The sequence below is a fragment of the Chionomys nivalis genome, chromosome 6, assembly GCF_950005125.1.
Source record: "Chionomys nivalis chromosome 6, mChiNiv1.1, whole genome shotgun sequence".
Lineage (NCBI taxonomy): Eukaryota > Metazoa > Chordata > Mammalia > Rodentia > Cricetidae > Chionomys > Chionomys nivalis.
In genome coordinates, this window is record NC_080091.1 from 14,409,654 (window position 1) to 14,426,737 (window position 17,084).

Sequence of the window (17,084 nt, forward strand, 5' to 3'; positions counted from 1 at the left end):
AAGACCCAGATATCAATCCACACACCTACGAACACCTGATTTTCGACAAATAAAACAGAAAAAATAAAGCATATTCAACAAATGAATATAACTGGATATCAACATGTAGAAGAATGAAAATAGACCCATATCTATCACCATGCACAAAACTCAAGTCCAAATAGATCAATGACATCAACATAAAGCCAGCCACACTGAACCTCACAGAAGAGAAAGTGGGAAGTACACTTGAACACACTGGCACAAAAGACTACTCCCTAAATATACCCCAGTAGCACAGACACTGAGAGAAACAATTTATATATGGGACCTTCTGAAACTGAGAAGCTTCTGTAAGGCAAAGGACACATTCAACAAGACAAACAAATGGCAGCTTACAGAATGGGAAAAGATCTTCACCAACTCTACATTGGACAGAGAACTGATCTCCAAAATATACAAAGAACTCAAGAAATGTGACATCAAAAGAACAAATAATCCAATAAAAAAAAAAAAAGGAGTACAGACCTAAACAGAGAACTCTCAACAGAGGAATCTAAAATTACTGAAAGACACTTAAGGAACTGTTAACATCCTTAGCCATCAGAGAAATGCAAATCAAAACAACTCTGAGAGTCCATTTTACACCTGTCAGAATGGCCAGGATCAAAAACACTGATGACAGCTTACGCTGGAGAGATGTGGGGTAAAGGGGAACACTTCTGCATTGCTGGTGGGAGTGCATACTGGTACAGCCCCTTTGGATATCAGTAAGGCAATTTCTCAGAAAATTAGGAAACAATCTACCTCAAGACTCAACAATACTGCTGTTGGATACATACCTAAAAGATGCTCAATCATACCACAAGGGCATGTGCTCAACTATGTTCATAGCAGCATTATTTGTAATAGCCAGAATCTGGAAACAACCTAGATGTCCCTCAGCCAAAGAATGAATAAAGAAAATGTGGTTCATTTACACAATGGAGTACTACATAGCAGTAAAAAATAATGACATCTTGCTATTTACAGGCAAATGGACAGAAATAGAAAAAAACATATTGAGTGAGGTAACCCAGACCCAGAAAGACAAATGTAATATGTATTTACTCATGAGTGGCTTTTGGACATAAAGAAAAGAAAAACCAGCCTACAGGCTACCACCCCAGAGAAACTAGATAACAAAGAGGACCTTAAGAGAGACATACATGGATCTACATAGGAAGGAGAAAAAAAATAAGATCTCCTAAGTAGATTGGGCACGTGGAGATCATGGGAAAGGGTTGAAAGGAAGACGGGAGGAAGGGATGAGAGTGAAGAAAAATGTATAGTTCAATAAAAACAATAAAAAATCTAAAACAAAATATAAACATGGCACACACTTCCCATCCAAGCCAGCACAGACTAAAGACAGGAAAAGGTAAGGTTCATACCCTTCCTTCTGGTGCAAACTTCAACTGCCCACTAGATCTGCCCCAGAGAAAAAAAGAGATGGACAGCCTTCTGCTTCTAGACAACACCTTCACCACTCAGTGACACGCATTCCAGCTAGGAAGGTGAAACATTGCTTGATTACTAGGATATCAGAATAGAAAAACTCCTAGTTAAGAGAATAGACTCTCTGGCCTAGGTAGAGGTCTAACACTCTATCTGAACCTCGTTATTTATTATCTTTGGGAAGGCAGGCTAAAGAAATAAGTGGAATAATTTAGTCATTTCATGAGAGATTAAACATTTTCTTCCCAGAATCCCCACCAAGTGTAATTACTTATGGAGAACAGACCTGTAAGGTTGTCCTGGATTATTTAGCAAAGTGCTTATTTCTTTTCTAATACCTTTTTTCTAAGCATGCTCTCCTTAAGAATTTGGGCCTTCCTCCCAACATTGTGGGCTTCCTTAGTCTTTCTCAGAAGTCTACCATGTGACCCTCTATACCCACTTAAATTGATATGGCCTTTTTCTTTCCTTCCTCTATTAGGTTTTACCCTTGTCTGCTGGGGGCAGGGGGTTTGGTTCTAATAAAATTGTTCTTGAGCTTCCATTTAAGTAAACTCTTAATTTTTTTTCATTAGTAAGATTAAGAACCCCCAAAGAGACCCAATTTCCCTGTTATCTCCTCTCCAAAGTAGCCTGGGTAGTCAAAAAAGCCCAACATGTAATCCACCTCCAGTTCACACCTCTGCCACTGAAGGGAAGCAACAGGACATGATCCACTCTGCTTAACTGGCACACACACATAACACTCCACACACACCCTGGCTTGTGAAGTAAAGAAGCCAAGGAATCCTCTACTTCAATGCACACTTCCACAAACCTTACCAACTATAGGCTCTGAAGATCAGAAAACACAAACACTGCCCTCAGTGTAAATCCCCACGCTACCATGGCCCACTGCCTCAGGCCTATAGGACTGTGCTCCTCTCTTCCAAACTGACATCACCTCCAACCACCTCTCCCTACAACCAACACTAATTCTACAGCTAAGCTTTAAGCAACAATGAACACTGCTAGGACTCATGAGGCAAAGGAAACATGAAGCACAGAAGCATGCTTATTCTACTCAGCTGTGCTGGAAAGAATCAACCAACAAACTTCAGATAGGCAGATCTTCATATAAAACACTAGTAACATATACAGCCATCACAAAAACATCTCTTCAAAAATCAACAACCCCACATACCCCATTCCACAAATCCAGCAAAAGCCTCCTTTCCATGCCAGTTACCAGAACTCCAAGGAGACCACCCATTGGCAGACTGCCCCCACTCTCTAAGTGCCCATCCAGCCTACCCTCAACTACCCCTCCCCTCCTTGTAGCCATATTCTGACCCACAAATCCAGTCATCCGAAGTCCAGTCCCCAACATGGGTACAGCTCAACCACAGGCGACTCTAGTCAGAAGACCAGAGAGGAAACAGAGACCAAGGAACAAATCAGTTATCCAACAAAGACAAACTCAGAAATCAGCACCTAGACCCCAAATCCAGTTGCCCAGTCATTACCAGCAAGCACATAATATTTCAACAGAGGTGAAACACAAGAAAACTACCTTAAAACCAATTTTATGAAGATGATGAGATCCTTAATAGCAAATGAAAAAATCCTTTAAAGAAATCTAAACATACTGTTGAGGAAATGCATTAAACCATTCAAGACCTGAAAACAGAAAGAGAAACAATAAAGAAAACAAACTGAGGGAATCCTGGAGATGGAAAACCTAGGTAAGCTAACAGGAAATACAGATGCAAGCATCGCCAACAGAATACAAGAGAGGGAAAAGTAATCTCAGGTGTTGAAGATATGACAGAAGAAATATATACATTGGTCAAAGAAACCATTAAATAATAATAATATAAAAAACCCTGACACAAACATCCAAGAAATCTGGGACACTATGAAAACACTACACATACGAGTAATAGAAATAGGAGCTGGAGAGATGGCTCAAAGGTTAAGAGCACTGACTTTTCTTCCAGAGGTCCTGAGTTCAATTCCCAGCAACCACATGGTGGCTCACAACCATCTGTAATGAAATCTGGTGCCCTCTTCTGGCCTGTAGGGATATATATAGGCAGAACACTGTATACATAATAAACAAACAAACCTTAAAAAAAAAAAAAAAGAGTAATCAGAATAGAAGAAAAATTCCAATTCAAAGGCCCAGAAAATACTTTCAACAAAATCATAGAAGAAAATTTCTCTATCCTAAAGATGGACATTGTTATTCCCCAGAAGGCCCCTGAGCGTGGCTCGCCTGGGGAACTACATTTCCCAGGAGCCCCTAGCGTTCCACGCAAAGGCTGCGCAGGCGCAGAACGTGGCGCTTGACGCACGCACGTGGGGGACCCTTTAAAAGGCTGAACCGCCGTCTGTTCTCTCTCATTCCCTTCTCTCCTGCACGCAATAAACCTCGCGCGCCGAGCTTTGTTGTGTCTTGCGTCCTCCTTTCCCTCGAGTCGCCACTGAAGAAGACGAAGAAGACGAACAGAAGACTAAGACGAACAGAAGACGGAGATTTAAGAAGAGAAGAACAGACATGACCTATAAAAGAACAAGAACACCAAAAAGATTGGACCAGAAAAGAAAGACACCTTGCCACATAATAAAACACCAAACATACAGAACAGAAAAAGAATATTAAAAGTTGAAAGGGAAAAAGGACAAGTAACATATAAAGGCAAACCTATTAGAATTATACCTGATTTCTCAATGCGAACTCTAAAAGCTAGAATGGCCTGGACAGATGCCCTGCAGGCTCTAAAGGACCACAGATGCCGGTCCAGATTACTATACCCAACTAACTAAAAGATGAAGAGAATATCCAAACTAACAAAATCAGAAATGAAAAGAGGACCATAACAACAGACACGGAGGAAATGCAAAGAACCATCAGGTCATACTTCAAAAACCTGTACTCCACAAAATTGGAAAATCTAAAAAAAATGAACAATTTTCTCAATAGATACCACTTACCAAAGTAAAATCAAGACCAGATAAACAACTTAAATAGATCTATAACCCCTAATATATAGAAGCAGTCATTTAAAAAAAAAAAAAAAAAAAGCCCAACAAAAAAGTTCAGGGCCTGATAGTTCCAGTGTGAAAAGAAGAGTTAATGCCAATACTCTTTAAATTATTCCACAAAACAGAAAGAGAAGGAACATTGCCAGATTCATTTTATGAGGTCACAGTCACCCCATAACCAAACCACAAAAAGATTAAAAAAAAACAGAATTACAGACCATTTTCTCTCATGAATACAGATGCAAAAATACTCAATGAAATATTCGCAAACTGAATCCAAGAATAAATCCAAAAGATTATCTACCCTGATCAAGTAGGCTTCATTTCAGAGATGCAGGGATGATTCAATAAATGAAAATCTGTCAATATAATCCACCATCTAAACAAACTTAAAGAAAAAAACCCAAATGATCATCTTACTAGATGCCAAAAATGCCTCTGACAAAATCCAGTATCCCTTCATGATAAAACTCTTGAAGAGAGTAAGAATACAAAGGACATACCTCAACATAATAAAGGCAATTTACAGGAACCCTATAGACAACATCAAATCTAATGAAGAGAAACTCAAAGCAATTCCACTAAAATCAAGGACATGACAATTCTGTCCACTCTCTCCAGATCTATTCAGTATAGTTCTGGAAGTTCTATCTAGAGGAATAAGATAGTTGAAGAAGATCAAGGGGATACAAATTAGAAAGGAAGAAGTCAAAGTATCACAATTTGCAGAAGATAGGATAGTATACATAAGCAACCTCAAAAATTCTACTAGGGAACTTCTATCGCTGATAAACACCTTCCGTGATGTGGCTGGACACAAGATTAACTCAAAAGAAAATCAGTATCCCTCCTATAAACAGATGACAGAAAGACTGAGAAAGAAATCAGGGAAACAACACCCTTCACAATAGCCAAAAACAATATAAAATACCTTAGTCTAACTCTAACCTAGAGAAAGACCCATATGACAAGAACTTCAAGGATTTGAAGAAAAAAAAAAACTAAATAGGATATCAGAAAACAGAAAGATCTCCCACACTCATGGATTGGTAGAATCAACACAGTAAAAATGGCCATCCTACCAAAAGCAATCTACAGATTCCATTCAATCACCATCAAAATTCCAACACAATTCTTTACAGACCTTGAAAGAACAATGCTCAACTTTATTTGGAAAAACACAAACTCCAGGATAGCAAAAACAATCCTGAACAGTAAAAGAACGTCCAGGGGTATCACTATACCTGACTTCAAATTGTACTACAGAGCTATAGTAATAAAAACCACGGGATATCAACATAAAAGAAACAGAATGTTGATCAATGGAATCCAATCAAAGACCCAGACATACATTCATGCACATATGGACACCTGATTTTTTGTTTTTTGTTTTTGTTGTTGTTTTTTGTTTGTTTGTTTTAATTGCAATGCTGTTTGGTCAATAGCTTAAGCTTATTTCTAGCTAGATCTTAAATCCTAAATCAACCCATCTCTATTAATCTGTGCATCACCACAAGGTCACCTGATTTTTGATAAAGAGGCCAAAGCATTTTCAACAAATAGTCTAATTGGATGTCTGCATGTAAAAGAATGCAAATAGACCCATATTTATTACCCTGCAAAAAATTCAAGACTAAGTGGATCATGTACCTCAATATTAAATGAGACACACTAAACTGGACAGAAAAAAAAAATTAGGGAATAGCCTGGAAGGTATCAGCACGGAACACAACTTCCTAAACAGAACACTGATGATAGTGCAGGCACTAAGATCAACAATTAATGAAAGGACCTCACAAAACTGAAAAGCTTCTGTAAGGCAAAGGACACCTTCAATAAGATAAAAATGGTAGCCTACAGAATGGGACAAAATCTTCACCAACTCCACATCTGACAGAGGGCTAATATCCAAAATACATAAGGAACTCAAGAAACTAGATACCAACAAACCAAACAACCCAGTTTAAAAATAATAAAAGGGGGTACAGAGTTAAACAGAGAATTCTTGTTAGAGAAATCTCTAATAACTGTGAAACACTTAGGTAATGTTCAACATCCTTAGCCATCAGGGAAATGTAAATCAAAATTATCTTGAGATTCCATCTTACACCTGTCAGAATGACTAAGATGAAAAGCACAAGTGACAGCTAACACTAGCAAGGTTGTGCAGCAAGGGGAACACTCTTCCATTGCTGGTGGAAGTGCAAACTTGTATGGTCACTATGGAAATCAATGAGGTGGTTCCTCAGAAAACTGGGAATCCATATATTTCAAGATCCAGCTATACCACTACTGAGCAAATACCCAAAAGAAGCTACCACAAGAGCACTTGCTCAATTATGTGCTTAGGAGCGTTTATAATAGCCAGAAACTGGAAACAACTTAGTTATTCCTCAACTGAAGAACAAATAATGAAAATGTGGTACATTTACACAATGGAATATTGCTCAGATGTCAAAAAGTGACATCATGAAATGTGCAGGCAAATGGTTGGAACTAGAAAAAAGTCATCCTGAGAGAGGCAACCCAGACCCAGAAAGACAAACATGATATGTACTCACTTATAAGTGGAATTAGCTATTATTAAAGGGTAACCCATTACTATCCACAGACCCAGAGAACTTAGATAAAGAAGAGAGGTCTGGGGATCATGGTTCTCCCTGGGAAGGGGTAATAGAATAGATTTTGTGAGTGCACTGGGGGCAGGTGGGGATGGGAACTAGAGGAATCAGGTGGGGGAGGGAGGGAGGAACAGAGAAAGAGAGTATGGGGAGATGACTGGCATTTGCAGGTAATGCAGAAACCTAGTACAGCAGAATTTCCTAGAACCTATGAGGGTGACCCTAGTGAGGACTCCTTGTGAAGGAGGATATGGAACCTGAACAGGCCATCTGTAACCAGGCAAGGTTCCCAGTGGTGGAACTGGGACACCAACCTACCCACAAAACTTATGACCCACAACCTGTCCTGCCCACAAGATGCTCAGAACTTGAGGGAGTGGTCAACAAATGACTGGTATAACTTGAGGCACAAGCCATGAGAGGGAGACTATGTAGACACTACCCAGATGTCCAGGATCAGGAAGCTGGATTACCCAGAGACCTAGGGTATAACCAAACACAACTGACAAAAAAAAAAAAAAAAAAGGCAATAAAATGATTTCTAATGATATTCTGCTATACTCATGGATTAGTGCCTAAACCAAATCATCATCAGAGAGGCTTCCTCCGGCAGCAGATGGGAATAGATACTGAGACCCACAAACAAGCATTTGGCAAGGGAATCTTCCAAATATGGGAGTGAGGGTGGGAGTTTATAGGAGTCAGAGGGTTCAAAGATACCAGGAGAAAACAGCCCACAGAAGCAACCAAGCAGGGCTCATGGGGGCTCACAGAGACTGCAGCAACAATCATGGAGACTGCATGGACCTGCACATAGGCTCTCGCACATATACTGTGGTTGTTTAGCTCAGGTGTCTCTGATTCTTTTGCCTGCTACTTCATCCAGCTTTGATATGAGGGTTTATGCCTACTTTTATTGTACCTTGTTATGCCAAGTTGGGCTGACAACACTGGGAGGCCTGCTCTTTTCTGAAAGGAAATGGAGGAGCAGTGGACCAGAAGGAGAAGGGATGTAGGTGAGGGGAGGGGAGGAAGCAATCAGGATGTATTGTATGAGAGAAGAAAAAAAAAAAATCAACAACCCCATAGTAACAGGCTCCCCATGACATGTATAAATGTTTGAACAAATTCAAACAATCGCCTTAAAAAGAAATCAAAAACAGATGAATGAAATAAATAGGAAGTCAACACAGGATACAATGGAATTCAACAAAAAAAATAGATATACAGAAGAAATAACAAATTGCAATGAAAAACTCAATTAAAAACCTAAGGCCAAATAACAGAATTGATCATATAGAGGACTAATATCCTACACAGGACACTGTTGTGAAATATTATTTTAAGATGTGTTACATTTGTTTATCCTGTGGAATATTTATAAAATGATGCAAAGCTGTGCTGCTTTGCCTGTCTAAAACACCTGATTCTTCTATGAAAGAGCTGAATGACCACTAACTGGCAGGAGAAAAGCTAGGTTGGGCTGGCTGGCAGAAATAATAGGAGGAGAAATCTAGGAAGAGAGGATCAAGGAACAGGAAAAGAAGGCGAGAGGACATCAGGGATCAGCCACCCAGCTACACAGAAAGCCAAGCAGTAAGAAGTAAAGAAAGACACATAGAATAGAGAAAGGTAAAAGCCCAGAGACAAAAAGTAGTCAGGATAATTTAAGAAAAGTTGGCAAGAAACATGTCAAGCTAAGGCCAGGTATTAATAAGATTCCATGTATTTATTTGGGAGTTGGGTAGTGAGGCCCCCTGAGAGCAAAGAGTAAAAAAAGAACAAATACAGAACATCTAACAGGACTTGAGAATAAGGTAAAGAAATGAGACCATTTCTTAAAGTCAATAACATTTTTTAAATACAGCAACAGACCATATAAGATTTGTAGGATATTATGAAAAAGCTAAGTTTAAAAAGTGTGAACATAAGAGAATAAGTCTATGTTAAAGGCATAGCAGGTATTTTAAGAAAAAAATTCATGGAAGAAAAATTTCTAGATCTAAGTAAAGAGATGCCAATCCAGGCACAAGAGGCCTACAGAACACCAAATAGAACCAGAAAGAACAGCCCTTCACCAAGGCAAACTTTGCCATGCTTAAAACATGAAATACACAGAACCAAGGCAAGCCTGTCAGATTAACAGCTGACTTTTCAAAGGAAACTTAAAATCCAGAAGAGCTGAAGCAAGTCCTGAAATTTCAAAGATGCCAAACCTGATTACTATTGCCAGAAGAACTACCTGTCACAAAGGAAGAAAGAAACTTCCCATGAAAAAAAGCAGGGTACAGTAATTGTTAAGAAAGAACTAAGCCAGCTCTCTACAAAGAATAATGGAGGGAATGCATCAAACGTAAGAGACCAATTAAATCTAAGAAGCGACACAGAAAGAATAATGGTAATAAGACAGTTGTTGAGCACGTAAAGACTAAGAAAAACAACAAAATGAAAAGAATTAATACAAACCTTTCAATAACTGAATAGCAAGAGACTCAACTTCCCCATCATAACACACAAACTTGAATTATTGGAGCAGTACACAGGATCCTTTGTCTTGCCTCCAAGCAAACTATCTTGCCACCAAAATTAGACAATACCTTTGAAAGAAAGATGGACAAAGGTGTTCAAACTAAATGAAACCAGAAAATAAGCAGGAGTCACTATTTGATATATGATAAAATAGACCAACACAAATTAGAAGTGATGAAAGTCACTTCATAACGAGTAAGGAAAACAATCTATCAAGAGGACATTATTATTCTAAACATAATCATATAAAACACAGGTGTACCTGGTGTTGGAGGTCCTTTTGTTTATGTGTTGCTTTCATTGGTTAATGAATAAAGAAACTGCCTTAGTCTTTTGATAGGGCAGAACTTAGGTAGGCAGGGAAAACAGAACTGAATGCTGGGAAGAAGAAAGCGGAGTCAGGGAGAAGCCATGGATCCTCTGCCTGAGATGGACACCAGTCAGAACCTTTCCCGGTAAGCCACTGCCACATGGCGATATACAGATGAATAGAAATGGGTTAAATTAAGATGGTGCACACCTTTAATTCCAGCACTTGGGAGGCAGAGGCAGGCAGATCTCTGTGAGTTCGAGGCCAGCCTGGTCTACAAGAGCTAGTTCCAGGATAGGCTCCAAAGCTACAGAGAAACCCTGTCTCGAAAAACAAAAACAAAAACAAAAAAAATCACAGATTAAGTCCGAGACAGTTATCAAGACAGGTCTTCAAGCAAAAAATGAATAGAGAAAAAAATGGAGCTAAATAACACTATATATGAAACAGAACTAACATATATATAGAACATTCAACTCAATACTGCAGACCAGACATCCTTCTCAGCAATCCATGAGGCTCTAAAACTAGTCACATACTAGGACACAAAGCTGTCTCAACATACAGGAAAATAAAAGTAATTCTATGTAGTCTATCTTACCAAGGCTATAGAGCTAAAAATCAACACACACAAAAGGTAGTCCAGAGAATTCACAGCTTTAAATTCCCAGATCACAAAATCAGAGAAGTCTTCAGAAAAGTCTCAAATAAACAACTTAAAGGTGTGTGTTCTCAAGGCCTTAAAAAACAAGAACAAACTAAACTCAAAACTAGGAGATAGAATAAACTAAGTAAGATCAGGTAGAAATAAATAAATTAGAAATTATTGATAAACCCTTAGACAAATAAACCATGAGAGAAAAGACCCAAATTAACAAGATTAGGGGCAAATAGAGAGATACTATATCTGTTGCCAATGAAATCCAGTCTCATGGACATACTTTAAAAACTTATAGTACATCAAGTTGGAAAATCTAAAAGAAATTGATGAGTTTCTAAATGCACATGACCGACTAAGTCAAGAAAAGATTTTAAAAAAATATTAAACAGATGGTAGACTGAAGCAGCAATAAAAGACCTACTGACTAAAACAGTCCTGGGACCAGATGGATTCACCACAGAATTTTACCACACCTGTAAAGAACTAACACTAATGCTTCCTGAATTATTACATTTACTAGAAATAGAAGAAATGCTTCCAAATTCTCTTAACGAAGCTAGCATTAGACTAATAGCAAAACCAGATAAAGACACAACCAAAATTATAAGCAATCTCCCTGACAAATGCAGATGCAAAATTCCTTATCACTCACAAAGAAGATTCAAGAACATATCAAACAGGCATGGTGGAAACATGCCTTTAATCCTAGTACTCAGGAATCAGAGGCAGGCGAATTTCCATGAATTCCACACAGTGAAACCCTGTCTCAAAAAATATGCAAAAAGATTATCAACCATGATGAAGTCATTTCATTCCACAAATGCAAGTATTGCTCAACAACTGTAATCAATAAACATAATCCACCACATAAATGGACCCATGAACAGAATCACATGATCATCTCAGTAGATGCAGAAGAGCCTCTTTGGCCTCCGCCAAAAATGATTCTAACACCTTTTCATAATAAAAGTACCAGAGAGACTACAAATACAGGGAACACATCTCAACATAACAGTGGTGCAAGCAAGTTCATAGTCAACAAACATCATGCTACATGAAGAAAAACTCAAAAGCATTCCATTAAAACCATGAACAAAACAAAGATGTCCACTCTCTCCACTACTTTTCAACATTATGCCCCAAGTCTTATTGAGAGCAATAATTCAGTACAAGTATATAGTATATATATGGGGCACAAATGGAAGAGAAGTCAAAATATAGATAGGATTCTATACATAAAAGATCCCGAAGCAAACTCCTACAGTTATTATTCACTTTCAGCAAAGTGGCATGATACAATATTAACAAACAAAATCAGTAGCCTTTCTATATATCAATGACAAACATACTGTGAAAGAAACTGAGGAAACGATCCTGTTCACAGTAACCTAAAAAACAAAACAACAAACAGAAAAACCTGGAAAAAACTTAACCCAAAAAGTTAAAGACTTGCACAATAAAAACTTTGGAACAGAAAATAGTGTGCAGTTCTCAACCTGTGGGTCGTAAACCCCTCACCTGGGGCTGTGTGTTAGAATGACTTATTTACAAGGGTCATCTAAAACCATTGGAAAATAGATAGGTGTAGTAGCAAAATTACAGTTATGAAGTAGTAACAAAAATAATTTTAGGTTGGGGGTCACCACAACATGAGAAACTGTATTCAAGGGTCACACATTAGGAAGGATGAGTACCACTGGCCTAGAAGATGGAAGGACTCCACACTCATGGATGGGCAAAAGTAATATAAAAATAGCTATTCTAACTAAAGCAATCTACATATTCAATATAATCACAAACAGTACTACCACCCCATTCTTGACAGAAATATAATAAAAAATATCTTAAAGTTCATTTCATAAAAAGAGCATGATATTGGCACAAACACAGAAACACAGATCAATGGAAAACAACAGAGAACCTACCAGATATAAATCCATGCAACTACAACTATCTGATTAATTGTTACATAGAAGCCAAAGTGCACTTTGAATAAGTCTTTTCAAAAAATGATATTTGTTAAACTGGACCTCTACATGTAAGAATGAAACTGTATCCATCTCTCACTCTATGTAAACCTCCAAATGGATTAAGGACTTCAAGAGAAAACCTGAAACTCTGAAAATGCTACAAGAAAAAGTAGGGAATATACTACAAGATGTAGGCATAGATAAGGACTTCATAAATAAGACAAAAGTAGCTCAGGAAATATGGCCAAAAACTGATTAAAGGGATTACATGAAGTTAGGTTCCTGGGACCTGGAGAAATGGCTCAGCAGTTAAGGGCTCTTGCTGCTCTTGAAGAGAAACTGGGTTTGGTTTCCAGCACCCACATGGAGTCTCACAATGACCCTTCACTCCAGCCCCAGGAGAAACAACATACTCTTCTGCTCACCACAGGCACCAAGAACACATGCTGTGCACATACACACATGTAAGTGAAACACAAAAATTAAATAAATATCCATACATGAAATTAAATAGTATTTTTAAAGTTTCTGTAAAGGAAACTGTCAACTGAGTTGTAGCACAAATTCTAATTGTTCTGAATAAAAAGACTAGAGTCAGATATTATGGGGTGAAAGCTGAGAGATCAGTGCGGCCAGTCACTAGAGTTCTTACCTCTACGAAAGCTCAGATCAAAGAGGCAATCTTATCCTCAGACTGCCTCTTCATTTTTTTTTTTTTAAGGGATGGAAGTGCTTATTTAGCTTAAAATGACTATTAATTCACCATTTGGGAAAGTCAAGCAGCTAGTCACATAATTAGTGTCAGGAGCAAAGAGTATGAACACACTCTTGTTTTCTTGCTCCCGGCTGCCTTGCTCCTCTTTTTTTTTTAATTAATTAATTAATTAATTAATTAAAGATTTCTGCCTCTTCCCCGCCACAGCCTCTCATTTCCCTCCCCCTCCCCCAATCAAGTCTTCCTCCCTCGTAAGCCCAAAGAGCAATCAGGATTCCCTGCCCTGTGGGAGGTCCAAGGACCACCCACCTCCATCCAGGTCTAGTAAGGTGAGCATCCAAACTACCTAGGCTCCCACAAATCCAGTACGTGCAATAGGATCAAAAACCCATTGCCATTGTTCTTGAGTTCTCAGTAGTCCTCATTGTCCGCTATGTTCAGCGAGTCCGGTTTTATCCCATGCTTTTTCAGACCCCGGCCAGCTGGCCTTGATGAGTTCCTGATAGAACATCCCCATTGTCTCAGTGTGTGGGTGCACCCCTCGCGGTCCTGAGTTCCTTGCTCGTGCTCTCTCTCCTTCTGCTCCTCCTTTGGATCGTGAGATTTCAGTCCAATGCTCCAATGTGGGTCTCTGTCTCTGTCTTCGTCTTCTTTCATCGCCTGATGAAGGTTAATATTCAGGAGGATGCTTATATGTTTTTCTTTGGGTTCACCTTCTTATTTAGCTTCTCTAGGATCACGAATTATAGTCTCAATGTCCTTTATTTATGGCTAGAAACCAAATATGAGTGAGTACATCCCATGTTCCTCTTTTTGGGTCTGGCTTAACTCACTCAGGATAGTGTTTTCAATTTCCGTCCACTTGTATGCAAAATTCAAGAAGTCATTGTTTTTTACTGCTGAGTAGTACTCTAATATGTATATACTGAATACTTTCTTCATCCATTCTTCCATTGAGGGGCATTTAGGTTGTTTCCAGGTTCTGGCTATTACAAACAATGCTGCTATGAACATAGTTGAGCATATACTTTTGTTGTATGATAGGGCATCTCTTGGGTATATTCCCAAGAGTGGTATTGCTGGGTCCAGGGGTAGGTTGATCCCGACTTTCTCGAGAAACCGCCACACTGCTTTCCAAAGTGGTTGCACAAGTTTGCATTCCCAGCAGCAATGGATGAGTGTACCCCTTTCTCCACAACCTCTCCAGCAGAGGCTATCACTGGTGTTTTTGATTTTAGCCATTCTGACAGGTGTAAGATGGTATCTTAATGTTGTCTTGATTTGCATTTCCCTGATCGCTAAGGAAGTTGAGCATGATCTTAAGTGTCTTTTGGCCATTTGAACTTCTTCTGTTGAGAATTCTCTGTTCAGCTCAGTGCCCCATTTTATAATTGGATTGATTAACCTTTTACGGTCTAGTTTCTTGAGTTCTTTATATATTTTGGAGATCAGACCTTTGTCAGTTGCGGGGTTGGTGAAGATCTTCTCCCAGTCAGTGGGTTGCCTTTCTGTCTTACTGACAGTGTCCTTTGCTTTACAGAAGCTTCTCAGTCTCAGGAGGTCCCATTTATTAAATGATGTCCTTAGTGTTTGTGCTGCTGGGGTTATACGTAGGAAGTGGTCTCCTGTACCCATGTGTTGTAGAGTACTTCCCACTTTCTCTTTTATCAGGTTCAGTGTGTCCGGACTGATATTGAGGTCTTTAATCCATCTGGACTTGAGTTTTGTGCATGGTGATAGATATGGATCTATTTTCATTCTTCTACAGATTGACATCCAGTTTTGCCAGCACAATTTGTTGAAGATGCTCTCTTTTTTCCATTGTATACTTTTAGCTCCTTTATCGAAAATCAGGTGTTCGTAGGTTTGTGGGCTAAAGCCAGGGTCTTCTATTGGATTCCATTGGTCGACTTCTCTGTTTTTATGCCAATACCAAGCTGTTTTCAATACTATAGCTCTGTAATAGAGTTTGAAGTCAGGGATGGTAATGCCTCCAGACGATCCTTTATTGTATAAGATTGTTTTGGCTATCCTGGGTTTTTTGTTTTTCCATATAAAGTTGATTGTTGTGTTCTCCAGATCTGTGAAGAATTTTGATGGGATTTTGATGGGGATTGCATTGCATAGATTGCTTTTGGTAGAATTGCCATTTTTACTATGTTGATCCTCCCAATCCAAGAGCAAGGGAGATCCTTCCATTTTCTGGTATCCTCTTCAATTTCTTTCTTCAAAGACTTAAAGTTCTTGTCAAATAGATCTTTCACTTCCTTGGTCAGAGTTACCCCAAGATATTTTATGCTATCTGTGGCTATCGTGAAAGGTGATGCTTCTCTGATTTCCCTCTCTGCTTCCTTATCCTTAGTGTATAGGAAGGCAACTGATTTTTTGGAGTTGATTTTGTAACCTGCCACATTACCAAAGGTGTTTATCAGCTGTAGGAGTTCTTTGGTAGAGTTTTTGGGGTCGCTTATGCATACTATCATATCATCTGCAAATAATGAAAGCTTAACTTCTTCCTTTCCAATACGAATCCCCTTGATCCCCTTATGTTGTCTTATTGCTATTGCTAGAACTTCAAGTACTATATTGAAGAGGTATGGAGAGAGTGGACATCTTTGTCGTGTTCCTGATTTTAGCGGGATGGCTTTGAGTTTTTCTCCGTTTAATTTAATGTTAGTTGTCGGCTTGCTGTAAATAGTTTTTATTATATTTAAGTATGACCCTTGTATCCCTAATCTCTCCAAGACCTTTATCATAAAGGGGTGTTGAATTTTGTCAAATGCTTTTTCAGCATCTAATGAAATGATCATATGGTTTTTTTCTTTCAGTTTATTTATATGGTTGATTACATTGATAGATTTGCGTATGTTGAACCAGCCCTGCATCTCTGGAATGAAGCCTACTTGATCATAATGGATAACTTTTCTAATGTGTTCTTGGATTCGGTTTGCCAGTATTTTTGAGAATTTTTGCGTCGATGTTCATGAGTGATATAGGCCGTAATTCTCTTTCTTGGTTGGGTCTTTGTGTGGTTTTGGTATCAGGGTAACTGTAGCTTCATAAAAGGAATTTGGCAATGACTCTTCTGTTTCTATATTGTGAAATACATTAAGGAGTATAGGTATTAGCTCTTCTTGGAAGTTCTGGTAGAATTCTGCATTGAAACCATCTGGTCCTGGGCTTTTTTTGGAAGGGAGGTTTTTGATAACTGTTTCTAAATCTTTGCGACTAACAGGTCTATTTAGATCGTTCACCTGTTCTTGGTTTAGCTTTGGTATACGGTACTTATCTAAAAAAGTGTCCATTTCTTTTGCATTTTCCAGTTTTGTGGCATACAGGCTTTTGTAGTAAGATCTAATGATTCTCTGAATTTCCTCTGTGTCTGTGTTTATGTCCCCTTTTTCATTTCTGATCTTATTTATTTGCGTGTTCTCTCTCTATCTTTAATTAGTTTGGATAGGGGTTTGTCGATCTTGTTGATTTTCTCCAAAAACCAACTTTTTGTTTCATTGATTCTTTGGACTGTTTTCTGTGTTTCTATTTTGTTGATTTCTGCCCTCAGTTTGATTATTTCCAGTCTTCTACTCCTCCTGGGCGTCTCTGCTTCATTTTTTTCTAGAGTTTTCAGGTGTGCTGTTAAGTCTCCTATGTATGCTTTCTCCGTTTTCTTTAAGTTGGCACTTAGTGCTATGAACTTTCCTCTTAGCACTGCTTACATCGTGTCCCATAGGTTTGAGTATGTTGTCTCTTTATTTTCATTAAATTCAAGGAAGAC

General features: G+C 38.6%; 1 protein-coding gene across 9 annotated transcripts in view; it reads right to left on the reverse strand.

Annotated features, from left to right (window-relative positions):
• Positions 1–17,084, reverse strand: part of Ccdc88a (coiled-coil domain containing 88A) — a 157,076-nt gene that overhangs the window by 115,833 nt on the left and 24,159 nt on the right. The window lies entirely within an intron of this gene.